We start from the raw sequence: 15209 nt of genomic DNA, 5'->3' as shown, positions 1-15209 counted from the left end.
CCAAAAAAAAAGGTATTTTTAAAATGTCATGTAAACACGGTCAAATTTGCCCAGAATGTATTCACGGCAATGTAACGACTATAATGTAGGTGTTTTTATCCTTTTTTTGAAACACAAAAGGTAACATGCAATTATTCCATTATTCAATAACACAACACACAACAATAATTTGAACCATCTATCTTATTGCAAACTAAGTGTCTGCATGTGAGCTCCACAAAGATTTGAAATGCTTGTATGTGTGTGAGAGACAGTCATGTGATTCTCACACTGCCTTTTTCATTAAAAACCGATACCTCAACCCATCTGTTCAAAATGAAAAGTAGGGAGAGACAGATAGAGAGAACGAGAGAGAGAAAAGGGTGTTATAGAGAAAACTCTATTATCACTTTCTCTCATCCATTCTTGCTTTTGTCTAATTCTCTCTCTTCTCCATGAGAAATCGTTTCCTCTGAGGATATAAATTAGTATTTGTGTTGTCTGTCTGGCATCGGCATGAAATTATAGCTCCATTTCCACCTCCATCTGACTGTCAACCATCACAAGAGTGCATCAATAATCTATTAATGCATGCCAGCAAAATGCAGAGACACTGAATGACACGCACACATTCCCGCTGTGAATGTGAGGTGACGGTTAAGTGCTATTCAGTGTGCTAGTTTGCCACAGTCAGCCGGTCCTGATGAACATACACACACCTTCAGCACTGATGGCATGTGTGTGTCAGTGCACCCTTTACTTATACGCATGACTATAAAAACACAGTAATTTCTAACTGCACTCTGCACCTGTTTACATCTAACATTAACATCCATATCCAATCAGAAATGGTCAATTGAGACAGAATGCTATTAACATGCAGATTTCATTGAGAGGGTCTCAGATATGAGATTATGTACATAGGTTAGTTTGTCAGTTGTTCTTTTAATGAAATGTTTCCATTAACATCAAATGGTTGCTTTCTTTAAAAGACTTTTGTTTTTGTGCATAATTACATGTTAAACAAGTAGCCAGTCCTTTGAATTCCAAATGTAGTTTGTGTGATTGAATTTCCAATAAATCTATCACTCAGAAACTTTGTGGCCAGTTAGATTTTGTTTTTAAAGAAAGTAATACACTTATTCAGCAAGGATACATTAAAATGAGAAAAAGTAACAGTAAAGTCATTTTAATGTTACAATTTTTTTTTAAAGGGGTCCTATTATGCTTTTTCACTTTTTGAATTTTAGTCAGTGTGTAGTGTACGGAAGTTCTAAGCGGCCATGCATTATTATATTTTTTCTGTCTTGTTTTCTCGTTATCACGACTTAATTTTCTCGTGATCTCGACATAACGAAAGTTGTTTTGTCGTTATCACGACTTAATTTCCTCGTGATGACGACATGAGTTGTTTTCTCGTTATCACGACTTAATTTTCTCGTGATCTCGACATAACGAAAGTTGTTTTGTCGATATCTCGACTTAATTTCCTCGTGATGACGACATGAGTTGTTTTCTCGTTATCACGACTTAATTTTCTCGTGATCTCGACATAACGAAAGTTGTTTTGTCGATATCTCGACATAACGAAAGTTGTTGATCTCAACGTAAAAACCGTTTTCTCACGACGTAATTGTAGCTATCCTGAGAAAATCAGGGTCGCTAGATTGTCTTCGACGATAAAGTTGCAGACCCGACAGCCTCCTTCTCAAGTGTCGAACACTTATGTGTAAGTCGTCAATCACTGACAGACACAGAGCTAAAATGGCCGAGTATGAATATGCATGACAAGTATTCTATCATGGATCAATGTAGTCGGTCACACACACAACACCTTCAATATTTGGGATGGTACTTATACCATATTTTTATTTTGAGTGAGTCCCTGATCAAAGTGAAAGAGAATACGATCATCCATGATGCTGTGATGATGCTGCTTCTATAGGATTTTCTCATGCCGAATACACAGAGAAAATTAAGTCGTGATAACGACAAAACAACTTTCGTTATGTCGAGATCACGAGAAAACAAGACAGAAAAATTATAATAATGCATGGCCGCTTAGAACTTCCGTAGTAGTGTGTATGTTTGGGCATAAAAAGATCTACAAAGTTACAAATCTCAAAGTCCACTCCAAAGGGAGATATTTAGTTTAAAAAAAAAATCCCTTTTCAAGAAGTTTGGACTACAAAGTTGTTTTCCTGTATTTGTGATATCACAAAAATAAATCCCGCCTACGGAAATTCTAATGGTTGGGGGTGGGGAGAACGCTTGGTTGAGCACTGCACATTTCAAAATCAAAACCCGGTGCGGGTGTTTTTATATCACTGTATTTCTGATAGAAACCGACTGTTTTCAGAAAATTTGGGATGTCGTTTTCATTTCGTCTTGCATGAAATGTCTGATAAAGCAGCGTTTGTGAGCGCAGTGCTGCGTTGTGTACAGCGTTATCGGGGAAACCTTGCAAAAAATTCAACACTGCCATCACAGGAATAAATTTCACTTTATTATATATAAAATTAGGAAGCATATTATAATAATTAAAAATAATAATACTTCTCATAACATTACTGTTTTATTGTATGTTGAGAAGTCTCTGATACACATAAAAAAAGCACCAAACTCGGTGGTGTACCTGTATTTACTGCTTTCCACTTATGATCATAAGACAGATGTTAGTACCAGGTGCAAATGGGCTTACTTTTTTTTCATAGCTAAACTCAAAACTAAACATGTTATCTTCTACACAACAACTATGATCATAAAGTGAAACTAAACTTTTCTGCTCTCTTCTGACTGAACTTGTTATTTTTTCCCAATCTGTAATAGAGAAAGAATAAGAGTGAAAAGAAAGAGAACAATAAACATACAGTTTATTTGTAACCCTGAAAAACAGGAGCCAAAGTGCTTCCTGTTTAGACTAGTGGGAGTAAAAAGGGGGCGGGGCTGGCATCATGTTATTATAACATCATGGTACACCAATCCCAAGATTACAGCATTAAAACTATACAGAGCAACAAACTGTAGAATAACCAAATCTCCTATTTCTCAACTCAAGCTAACTTCTGTTTATACAAGAAACAGATGGATAGAAAGAAAGAGAAAAACAGAGAGCCACGTGAGTTTTGTTGGGTTTACACTTTGGTCCTGGACATGTTCAGAGGGAGAATCGGAATTTGGAATTCGCCTGCTCTGTTTTCCAACACCCCTCCGCCTGGAGCTTAAAGAATGTACCTCCACACAGCTGGCCAAACACACACTCTCATATGGGAATAAAAACACATGCATGGAAACACACCTTATCCATACATAAGAATCTAACACATACTAGGAGACGACTTGCATGCACACTTCAATATGCACTACGGTTGCACACAAAGACACATGCATGCATATGTTAGCAAGTGTGTTACAAAGTAAACTTTTGCTAAAGTGTGTGCACGCTAGAAAACATGAAAAAAAAAGGTTTTCATATCATCTGCATACTGTAGAGCAAGAAAGACTGTTTGGGAATATCCCCCCTTTGGTTCTGCAGGGAGATGGTTTGTTCTGTCATGTGGAATATGCAGCAGGAGCAGCCTGCATTTCATGACAGGGTGGAGCGATCCACAGCGGGGGGAGGTTTTCCAGCAGGGGGTGCAGGAGGAGGTGAGCGGGTTTATGGGATATTTTTAGTAATACCACTTCTGCTGGCAACACAGGCAATGCAAAGCTATAAGCAGCGGTAGGAATCATATACACGCTCAAACACAATCATGTTCACGTTGACCATGAGATAAACAGGCTCAGGAATGAACATTAGCAGGTACTTCAGCAGACCAGCTGAAACCATGACGACAGCTCACAAATCCACACACACACATACAGCTGTATCGCACAAGACTGGCCTGCAGAAACACAGACACACACTACTTAACCAGATGTGCAAACACAAATGCATGCACACAGCACATAGTGAAACTTCAAGCAAGACTTTAAGACTTTGTTTCTGAGGACATGCGTCTCTCACACAGTTTAACCCAAGGGTCTCAAACTCAAGTTACCTGGGGGCTACTAAGGAATTTTAAGTTATTTAAATAGAAGTCTGGGGTTGCAGGGCTCGCAAAATCGCTAGCACGACGTCCCGGGTCTATTGTGTTTTCCAGTTGGGCTACCAAAATGTATCACTGTCCTGCCCGACGGGCTACCTTAAATACAGGGCTCCCACGCAATGCTCCCTCTAAGCTGAGCGCAACCGCGTTCTTCTTCCGTGAAATAAAACATCCTCATGTATTAAAGAAGAGTGGCTTGATTAAGTGCTGGAAATAGCGGAGGATGGGCAAAGAACGGTAACAAAACTCTGAAACATGTTCAGTCACACACAAGAGTATTGTACAAACTGTACTTCATCACGATGTTTACACAGCTATAGAAGAATTCATATGTTCACGTTTGTTTATATTTAACTTACAGATCTCAGCTTAAGTTTTGCTTCAGTTTGTATTCTATTCTATTCTATCAGTTTAAATAGTTTGTTTTGATAATATATTATGTTAGGGCTATATTATAAACATGATAAATAATTGACCTTGTTTTTGAGTCTTTGACTTTGAGTCTCATGCTCATCAGGCTCTATTCATTTCAGAAATACAGAAAAGACAGTGATATAGTGAAATATTATTGCAATTTCTAATATTGGTTCCTATTTTAATACCTATATTTTAAAATAGCATTTATTTCTGTGATCAAAGCTGTATTTCAGCATCATTACTCCAGTCTTCAGTGTCACATGATCCTTCAGAAATCATAATAATATGCTGATTTATTATCAGTGTTGAAACTGTTGTGCTGCTTCATATTTTTTTGGAACCTGTGTTCATTTGATTCTTTGATTAATAAAGTTTAAAAGAACAGCATTTATTCAAAATAGAAATATTTTCTAACAATAGAAGTCTTTACTATCAATTTTATCCATTTAACACATCCTTGCTGAATAAAGTTGAACTTTCTTTAAACGTTTTTGAAGTATCTTTAAAAAACAAAGAAAAAATATTCCTGACCCCAAAATTTGAATAGTTTATATTATAACAAAATCTCTATTTTGACTAAACACTGTTGTTTTTAACTTTTTATTGTTTTTTAATATCACATGTCCCAAAAAATACAGTATAATAAAATAAAAAAGCAGTACAACTGTTTCCAACATTGATTAAAAATCAGCATATTAGAATGATTTCTAAAGGATCATGTGACTCTGAAAATATTGCTTTGCTTCACAGGAATTAATTACTTTTGAAAGTATATTAAAATAGAAAACATTTATTTTAAATTACAATAATTTCACAATATTATTTTGTGAAATAATATTCAGTATTTTTATCAAATAGATACAGCCTTGATGAGCAAAATAAACTTCTTTAAAAAAAACTTTATTGATCCAAACTTTTGAACTGCAGTGTATTGTACAGTAAACATGTTTTCTCATGTAACCTAAAATCTACATCATTTAGTTACATCAAGGGTCAAATTAAATATAAATAGCACATTAAAGTTAAAAGTTACACACTTTTTTGTGTGCGTGCTGTACAGGTCTGGTATAAAGAATGCTTTTGCTCAGGTGCCAGAAATGTCCACCCAATAGAGAAAAGTGTTGCTCAGCAAGAAAACTAAATTGAAGAGTTTTTAAGGCCTTAGGCCGTGTTCACACTTGGCGTCTTTTTCGAAGCTGCCGGCGTCTGTTTTACATTATAATCCTATGGAGTAAACCGTGTTTTCAAAAAAGTCCTGAGCGCTTTTTAAAACGGCACCGCCGGCGTCTTTTTCTGCAGCTCAGAGCGTTTTTTCGAGTTGAAAAAAATTCAACTTTTCTGAAAAAAACACCTTACGTCAAGCGCCTTTTTGACAGCTGACCAATGACAAACGAGTAGCGAGATCTGTCATTTCCATAACAACAACAAGAAAAATGGAGAAGGTGCCGGTAGATAGACTGATTGTACTAGTTCCTTCCCCGAATAATGTCGTGCCCCCACAAACGTCGTTGTGAATCGACATTTTCTTTCCCGTTAACTTCAAAAGCCAACGCAAGAGCCAACTTTTTACTCTCTCTTGACATTTCTGCAGTACACAGGCTAGGCTACTGTTACAGCTGTTGCTATGGCAACAAAAGACGCTCTCGGCTGCTATTTGTAACAGATGCTGCCAGCTTTGTTTTTCATTAAAAAAAATGCTCTTGTCAACTTTTTCTATTCAAAAAAGACGCCAAGTGTGAACACGGCCTTAGACAGTTTTAAATACGTTAAATGGTATTAGAAATAATTTTTCAAATAGCCTTAAATAGATTTTTAAGAATTCTGCAGATACCTTGTAAATAGTAAAATAAAACTCTTTCCTTGATATTCGTGTATTGAAAATGTTTTTGATTGACATTTATGGTCTTTATTTTATTTGGGCTAGTTAAATTAATTTTCGGGCTACCAAAATCTGAAGAGTACCTGCCCGAAGGGATACCGGAGATTTTGAAATTTTGCGAGCCCTGGGTTGGTAAGATTTTGTAATGCTTTTCAAACAAATCTCTTATGCTCACCAAGGCTGCAGTAAAAAAGTAATATTGTGAAATATTATTTAGTGTTTGGCAATGATTAATCGCGATTAATTGCATCCAAAATAAAAGGTTTTTGTGTACAAAATATACAGTGCCCTCCAAAAGTATTGGAACACCATCCCAGTTGCTCAAAGAAAAAACGTGATGCATCATTCCCGCATCCGCGACCGCTCACAGCTCATGTTTGCGGCTGAATGCAGATGATCATAATTGATGGACAACTATGCCCATGAAAAGACATCAGTAATCCGGCACCGAGAAAAAAACCCCAGATGAAAACGAAGCCCGCACGTCACTTTCAGTCAGGGCCGTAGCTGGCGTTTGCGGGGCCCCGGTACAGGTTGTACCAGTGGGCCCTGTTTGAAATCATTTAATTTGTATGTTCATTCTATTTATTTGTGCTATTTACACAATGTTTAAGTTTTTTTTCAAGTTTGTAGGTGTTCATGTACAGAAACCGAATAATCAAATGTAAAATAGCAATGTCTTCACCGTAAATATTAATTATAGAGTCAAACTAAACTTTATTCAGACACCTTCAGCATTTAATGTCAGATAACTTTGATAAAGGTATGTAATGGATTACAATCAACTAAAAATTCAAACTGTATGACAATATTTACACAACTATCAATACATTATTGACCATTTACCAAGCAATGCTTCATTTTGTTCAATCTGTAAAAAGGTCCTATTAGCAATTAAAGAAAAAACACTTAAACAAAACACGGTCAGGTCAAGTGTCTCTTAATTCTTTTTTATCAATTTTACTGGTAGTCCACTGTATGAAGAATTTTTGGGTATATTATGTCATTTTGCTATACTCCCTTACATAAATGAACTATAGTTTCCTGCATTCACTATAGTAAAAAAATATCAAAAATTTGATCTGGCATCTGAATAATGTTTGGTTTGACTGTGGATTAATTATTTTTAAAACTACAAAGTAATTCAGTCAAGAGCAGTGATTCTTTCTTTCATTTGCTTGGATGAACATTAAGGACACCGACAGCCCTAGTAAATTAGGCGCGACCACTGTAAGAGACAATGCATCCAATATAATGATGCACATCCAATTTCTTTCTCAACTGATTACTTTGATTTAAGATAGAGGTGTGCGATATGATGATATTTGATCGTGGATGACAAAAATGTCTCCACGATCTGCTTTTGAAGAAATATCGTAGTATTGTGCTGCAGCACACATTGTCAAATAGTACAGTTCTGGCGCCTCCGTCTCTATATACTGTACAACACGACATACAGCAGTAGATTTTTCGCGATCGCAAAAGTACATTATTTGCATACAAGCCTTGCTGGTTAAATGTTTCATTCGCGCGCTGGTCTGACGTGTGCTTTTTCTGAGCACATACACCTGAAGCACGCGCACTAAAAACCCTGTCTAACAGCGCCTGATTACTCAACTAACTTATCTTTTGCGCTAATACTGTCAAAACACACAAGGTTTACATACAGACTCAGTTGGTTATCTCTTTCTAAATGAAAGTAAATAGTTGAGAGAGAAACGGATGCGTGTCTGTATATTAGATGTGTGCAGGTCTTAAAGGGACAGGACACTAAACATACTGTCATTAAAGGGATAGTTCACCCTAAAATTTCATTTCTGTCATTATTTATTCACTCACATGTTGTCCCAAACCTCTATTAATTTCTTGTGCTGAACCCAAAATAAGATATTTTGAAGAATGAGGGTAACCAAACAGTTGCTGGTCCACATTGACTTTGATAGTAGGAAAGAAAAATCCTATGGAAGTCACTGAGGACCAGCAGCTGTTTGGTTTTCCACCTTCTTCAAAATAGCATTTATGTTCAGCAGAAGAAAGAAACTCATTCAGGTTTAAAACAACTTTTGAGTAAATGATGGTATAAAAATAAAACATCATGACAGAATTGACAGACAGATGACAGAATATTTATTTTTGGGGGAACTGTTCATTTAACGTTAACAAAACAACAAAACACAGAGAAAAATCATTCACTATTCTTGACTGAAAAACTTTAATACAGTTGCATATTATGTGTATTTGTAATGTGTATCTTTGTTCTTATTTTTTTAATAAGAAAGATAAAATAATGACAAAGATTTTTATCTTCGCCCACTTTGGCCTAAATATCTGCCGTGTCTTTCTTTTTGTTTCCTTGAAAGGCTTTGTCTTTCTAGTTTGGTTGTAATGCTCAGACAACTTGTAGAACCAAAACAGTAAAACCCACATGACTCGTGATTTCAGAAAAAAAAGAAAAAAAAAATTGTGATATATTTTTTTCCCATATCGCCCACCCCTATTTGATACTGAAAGATGGAGCAGTCCCAGCCATAAAAGATCCCGGTCATGATTCAGAACTGCAGACGGAAGTGAAACGGCATCAAATGTAAATGTCTCTGTTTTGTTGGCGATCGGCGCTCAAGTGCTCGTCACTCTTTAGCTCCGCCAACGGCACGCCACCAGGACCTAAGCTTTTTTGGAAAGAATCGTAAAGCTGTATCTTTCCTTTATAAATATGATAAAACTAAAGACTTTTTAGAGATATGAAGGATGCAGTACTACTCTATAGGTACTCAAGATTAACATGAGTATGGGTGAAACTGTGTGTTATGCCCCCTTTAAAAAAAATTTATCTTACCCCAAAACCTTGAACAGTTGTGTAATAATTGAATTTCTATCTTGTATTTACAAGATAGGCTGCTGTTTGACAATCCTGAGAACTACAGGTTAACAGTAAATGTGAAAAATAAATCCATTTGCAGGGTCGAATTGCAGGATAAACTAACATTTGTGGGCTGCCAGTTTTAGACTGCTGGTTTATAATCACGTTTAAACTTAGAATAAGTTTATTTGTGCTTGAAATTAGGCATTAATATCGGTTTTAATGTCTCAATCAATGTGAACACAAATGCTACTAGCTATGCAGGCTTGTCACATTAGTGTAAACCTTTCAAGCATTCATGGTAACTATTATCATTGTGGAACAACAATTTGAAGAAATCTTGCTAAGAAAGTTAAAGTTAGCTGAAGTATAAACATGTTTATATTTAGCAACCTAAATAACAACACAACTGGAACGGTGAAAATGAATATCGGCATCAGTAAAACCACATCTAAGATAAATCCTACAAAGTCCCAACTGAATGTATGTTTATGCCTGCGTCCCCACGGCTCCCTGTTTTACTGTGGCAAAGATCACACACACACACACACACACACATTTATTTTGACCTCACAAAAACAGGAACAACAACAAAAAAAAAAGGTCCCTGGAAAATGTGCTCCACATTTCCACCACACATTTCAACCCACCGGGATCCTGAACATCAAAGTCTGTGTGTGCGGGTGAGCTGGGGCTCGTGCACCCAGATGCATATTTACTCAGCAAACACTCCAGTTCGGTTGCTAGTACACCTGCTCAGGACACGTGCTGAAGCATGACAGGGCTGAATGAACTTTGAACTTTATGAAGGTGACCTTTTTGACCCTGCAGTAGCATGGCTTTATATGTGGCCAACTATCTCATATGATCTTTCATTTTTCCCCTCTGGCTCTGATCCACAGCTTGCAGAGATATGTGTATGTGTGTGTAGGATGGAGCAAGTGAGTGTGAATTTGAGAATGTAATGGCATAAATACTTAAAATTCACATGTGAACAGGTGTGCATGTGGTTTTGAAACACACACACACACACACACACGTAAACATACAAAAAATGCAATTAACATAGTTCACTTTAAATATGAATACGTCTGCCCTTGTTTTCTATGTGAAGTGACATACTGCAAAGTATAGTGACCCATACTCGGAATTCGTGCTCTGCATTTAACCCATCCAACGTGCACACACACAGCAGTGAACACACACACACCGTGAACACACACACACACACACACACACACACACCAGTGTTTCCCACACATAGACGAATCTGTGGCGGTGCGCCACAGATTAAACTCCGACCGCCACAGATTCAACAAAAAAAAATCAATACCGACCGTCACATATTGCGTTTTGTTATTCTTTTGTACGCTATTTAAAACACGCAGCGAATTCGTTCAACTGCATTTCCTTTCCCTGCTCTCTCTTCATCTCTCTGTCACTCACGCGTCTCTCCCTCACACACACACACACACACGCACACACAGCCCCTCCCCTCCGTGCACACCACATCTGTCTGGATCATCTGTGGAGAGAAGATGGCTGGCGAAAGGTTGGTATCTCGTGAACACTTTTAACACACAATCACAGATTAAAAAGTGCTATAAAATATTTTATATTCTGAATACAATAGTTTCAGTGTGTTGATGTTACTGTAAGTCCCGACCCTTAGCAAACGCGATTGCGCCTTCTTTAGAAAGTTAACTAGTCGCAAGTTTGCGGTAAAATGTAGGCTAGCCTAGTTGGGTTGTCGAGGTCAAAACACTATATGTAGCAGCTGTGAATCAAATAAACGTATTATAAATTATGTCGTTTCTTTACTCTTACACCGAATGTTTGCTGCTTCAATCCAGATGAGTATTGAAAAGTATTTTCCGCGACTGAAAAAGGCACGTGTTGAGGATGAGGACCATCCTGAACCGGAGGTATCAGTCTGAAACAGAGCTTAGTCCGACCAGTGTAATTAGTTATGTTATTGTTTACAATATTTTCAGGCTTCAACTAGTGCTGCTCAAGCAGAAAGACAAGGTCAGGGAGAGAAAGAAATAGATTTGTTAGGCATTGAAGAAAGAGTAGGAGAGGAGGAGAGAATTAATGTAATAAAGTTCTGTGTAACCAATTATTAACAGTTTTTTTTGGTATTGAGGGTGGAGAGAGCGCTGGACATTCACTCCCCCCACCTAGAATCCCTACTGGACCTGAGACTCGAACCCGCAACCTTTGGATTACGAGTCCGACTCTCTAACCATTAGGCCACGACTTCCCCATGAACTGTGTGTATGTGACAAATAAAATAGACGTCACACACTTTTATTGCTAGTACAGTACGTGTGTGTGACCTTGGCTCGTTTACACCTGGCATTAACATCCGTCTCATGTGATCCGGTCACAAGTGGTAAACGGAGACACACTGCTGTTTACACCTGGTAGTAACATGCATCTAAAATGCACGTCTCCTGTGACCAACTGTCACAACTTTCAAGCAGGAGGGTCTCTGATTTCATGATTATATGCGCAACTCACTATATCAGTTAAAGTTAATGCAATGAGGCTCATTGTTTTGAACCCTGTTTATGCCTGTGTTTAACACTGGCCATTTGTGATTGACTCAAACCAGAAGAATACTAGGTTTAAACAGAGGATTTAAGCAGGTTGATTAATAAATGATGAGTGGTGAAAACAGACAGATGCCATACTGCTTTGTTTACACATACACTACACTTCAAATGTTTGTGTACAGTAAGATGTTTTTGAAAGTAGTCTCTTAAAGGGTTACTCCACCTCAAAATGAAAGGCGTGCTTGCGTCGTGCTCTGCTAGTGAACTCATGAACGCGCTTGCAGGAAGTGTCACGGAGGAGAAGAAAAAGTTAAATAAAGTCGATATTTTGTTTTCTTTGTGCACAAAAAGTATTCTTGTCGCATCATAAAATTCAGATTGCACGTCTGATGGCAGATGGACTATTTTGACAATGTATTTCATACTTTTATGGATAGCAATTTACTATGCAGTCAATAGGACAATAGTCTCCCGGTTTTCATCCAAAATATCTTAAATTGTGTTCCGAAGACGAAAGAAGCTTTTACGGGTTTGGAACGACATGGGGGTAAGTGATTCATGACAAAATTTTCATTTTGGGGTGGAGCATCCCTTTTAGATCACCAAGGCTATATTTGTTTGATCAAAAATACAGTAAAAACTAATATTTTTAAATATTATTACAGTTTAAAATAACTGTTTTCTGTTTTAATACATTGAATTTATTCCTGTGATAGAAAGCAGCATTACTCCAGTCAGAAATCATTCTAATATGCTGATTTGGTGTTCAAGAAACATTTCTTATTATTTTTGATGCTGAAAATAGTTGTGCTGCTTAATATTTCTAGGATAAAATTGTGATAAAATAATTTCCTCACCACAAACTTTGGAATAAGTTCACACACAAACTCTTGTTTGCTTAAACACTGTTTTGTTCCATGAAAGGTCCATGACACAGCAACCATACAAAATGTTCATCACACACATTTCCGTTAAAAAAGTCTTGAGTCTGAAAGCAGGGTCTGAATGTGTGCCCAGAAAGCCCACAGCTTTCTGTCAGATCTGTCCTACAGACCCTATTAAAGGATTAGTTCACTTTTAAAAAAAACTTTTGCTGATAATTTACTCACCCCCATGTCATCCAAGATGTCCATATCTTTCTTTCTTCAGTCGAAAAGAAATTAAGGTTTTTGATGAAAACATTTCTCAATACAATGGACTTCATTGGGACCCAAACGGTTCAAGGTCCAAATGACAGTTTCAGTGCAGCTTCAAAGGGCTTTAAACGATACCAGACGATGAATAAGGGTCTTATATCTAGCGAAACGATCGGTCATTTCAAAAATAAATAAAAAAAGTTTAAGTTTTATAAACACAAATGCTCGCCTTGCTCTGTTCTGTGATGCGCGTTCGTGACGTCACGTAATACGCAATTACGTGGAAAAGGTCACGGTTGAGGTAGGCGGAAGTACCGAGTCAGTAGGCTTTTTAATATTAAAACACCCAGGATACGCACACGAAATGGGCATTTTAAACGATAAACTGACACAAAGACATTTGAATATGTGTATATGGTCCTCCTTCCGCACATTTGTAAACACTGACTCGGTACTTCCGCCTAAGTCAACCGTGACCTTCTCCACGTAATTGCGTATTACGTGACGTCATGAACGCGCATCACAGAACAGAGAAAGGCAAGCATTTGTGCTTATAAAACTTAAACTTTTTTATTTATTTTTGAAATGACCGATCGTTTCGCTAGATAACACCCTTATTCATCGTCTGGTATCGTTTAAAGCCCTTTGAAGCTGCACTGAAACTGTCATTTGGACCTTGAACCGTTTGGGTCCCAATGAAGTCCATTATATGGAGAAATGTTTTCATCAAAAACCTTAATTTCTTTTCGACTGAAGAAAGAAAGATATGGACATCTTAGATGACATGGGGGTGAGTAAATTATCAGCAAAAGTTTTTTTAAAAGTGAACTAATCCTTTAAGTGCTCACTATCAGCTGAGTCAGCTACAGACAGCTCACGCTTAAGCCCAATTTATACTTCTGTGTCAAACCAACGGCGTAGCCTGACGTGCACCTCTCCAAAATTCGAACAGCGCGTCAATTGTACGCGGAACGCAAGTGCTGTGATTGGTCTGATAGAACCCCTCCCTCTGTAAGTAGTTTTGTGTGTTTATGTGCACTTTAATATATTTTAATGTTACACCTTATTTAAAATAAAACAAAGCAAAGAACAAGCGCCTTATCATTTATTATACTACATAGCTTTATACATCATTAGCTGTCCGCGACAAACAATGTTGATCTGCCGTGGTACAAGTCCTTGCGCAGATTGAAAGAATGCCGCCATCTCCTGCTTCGTTGTTATGTAGTTTTAAATAATGATTTTATATTTTTTTGCCGCCGTCACGGCTATAATGCTTCTCTGATGAGCCGCTTCTTCTTCGGCTTTTGCCGTGGTACTGCGGGTTACACAAGCAACATGCCCGTGGACACTGCAGACTAGCGGTCTGTGCATGTCGACGTGGACAACGACGCAGAAGTATAAATGAAGACTGACGCACAGCCTACGCCGTAAAGGCCACGGCGTAGTTCCGACGCAGAAGTATAAATCAGCCTTTAGACAAAACACACACACACACACACACACACACAGACAGAGGTGAACAGGCACGTGCATCTGGATTCTCTTAGCTCACATACAAAGAGTTAGTATGTGAACCGCTCTGAATGTGCCATTTGTGTGTGTGTTGGGATGTTCGGTCAGTGCTTTGATAGCTGCTGGATGCTGGAAAAGGAAAGGCAACAAGTCCAAAAAGAATGAGGGACAGGAAAAAAGAGAGAGGGTTAAACACACAAACACAAACCACATGCAGCTGGTCTGTACATGCCTCAGCACGTGAGTCTTGCAGACTTTCCTCACGGGTTCATGGAGTTTTTGTGTGCACGGATGCATATAACTATATATGGCTGCTGTTTACAAATGTACGCAAGGTTGTGTGTTCAACTGCCTCGCTTCTGTCTTCACTGCACACACACTGGTTTTAGCCCACAGAAAGAGAGTGAGTCACCTTTTGGGTTCAAAGGCCTGCCAAAAAATATAAAAATAGAGCGGAAGAGAAACGCACACACAAACACACTGACCAGAGACACTTTAGGCCACATCCATCAAACTACTGAAAAACACTGCGGTGTCTCTGTCGCAGCCCACCTATTGGACAGAGACATGTGTGTCCCTCCCACTGTGGGCACCTATGGTTGAGGGGACGTCGACCTGTCTGGTCCCCACCCCCATCCCGCTCCTGTCTGACTCCAGGGAGAGAATGTGAGAGAGATAGACAGGCTTTGAAGTTTTGGAAGTTTCTCTTTCCTTGGCTTTTATCTTGGATTTCAAACCCCTTGTCTGTTATTTCTGTCACTCACACACTCACTA

The 15209-nt window shown here is 38.1% G+C and overlaps 1 protein-coding gene across 1 annotated transcript in view; it reads right to left on the bottom strand.

Moving 5' to 3' along the window:
- Positions 1-15209, bottom strand: part of LOC306872114 (uncharacterized protein) — an 85399-nt gene that overhangs the window by 40102 nt on the left and 30088 nt on the right. The gene's annotated exons all lie outside the window — the stretch shown is intronic.

This window comes from Barbus barbus (assembly GCF_936440315.1).
Source record: "Barbus barbus genome assembly, chromosome: 1".
NCBI classification, from domain to species: Eukaryota; Metazoa; Chordata; class Actinopteri; order Cypriniformes; family Cyprinidae; genus Barbus; species Barbus barbus.
This window is presented reverse-complemented; position numbering and strand designations above follow the sequence as displayed.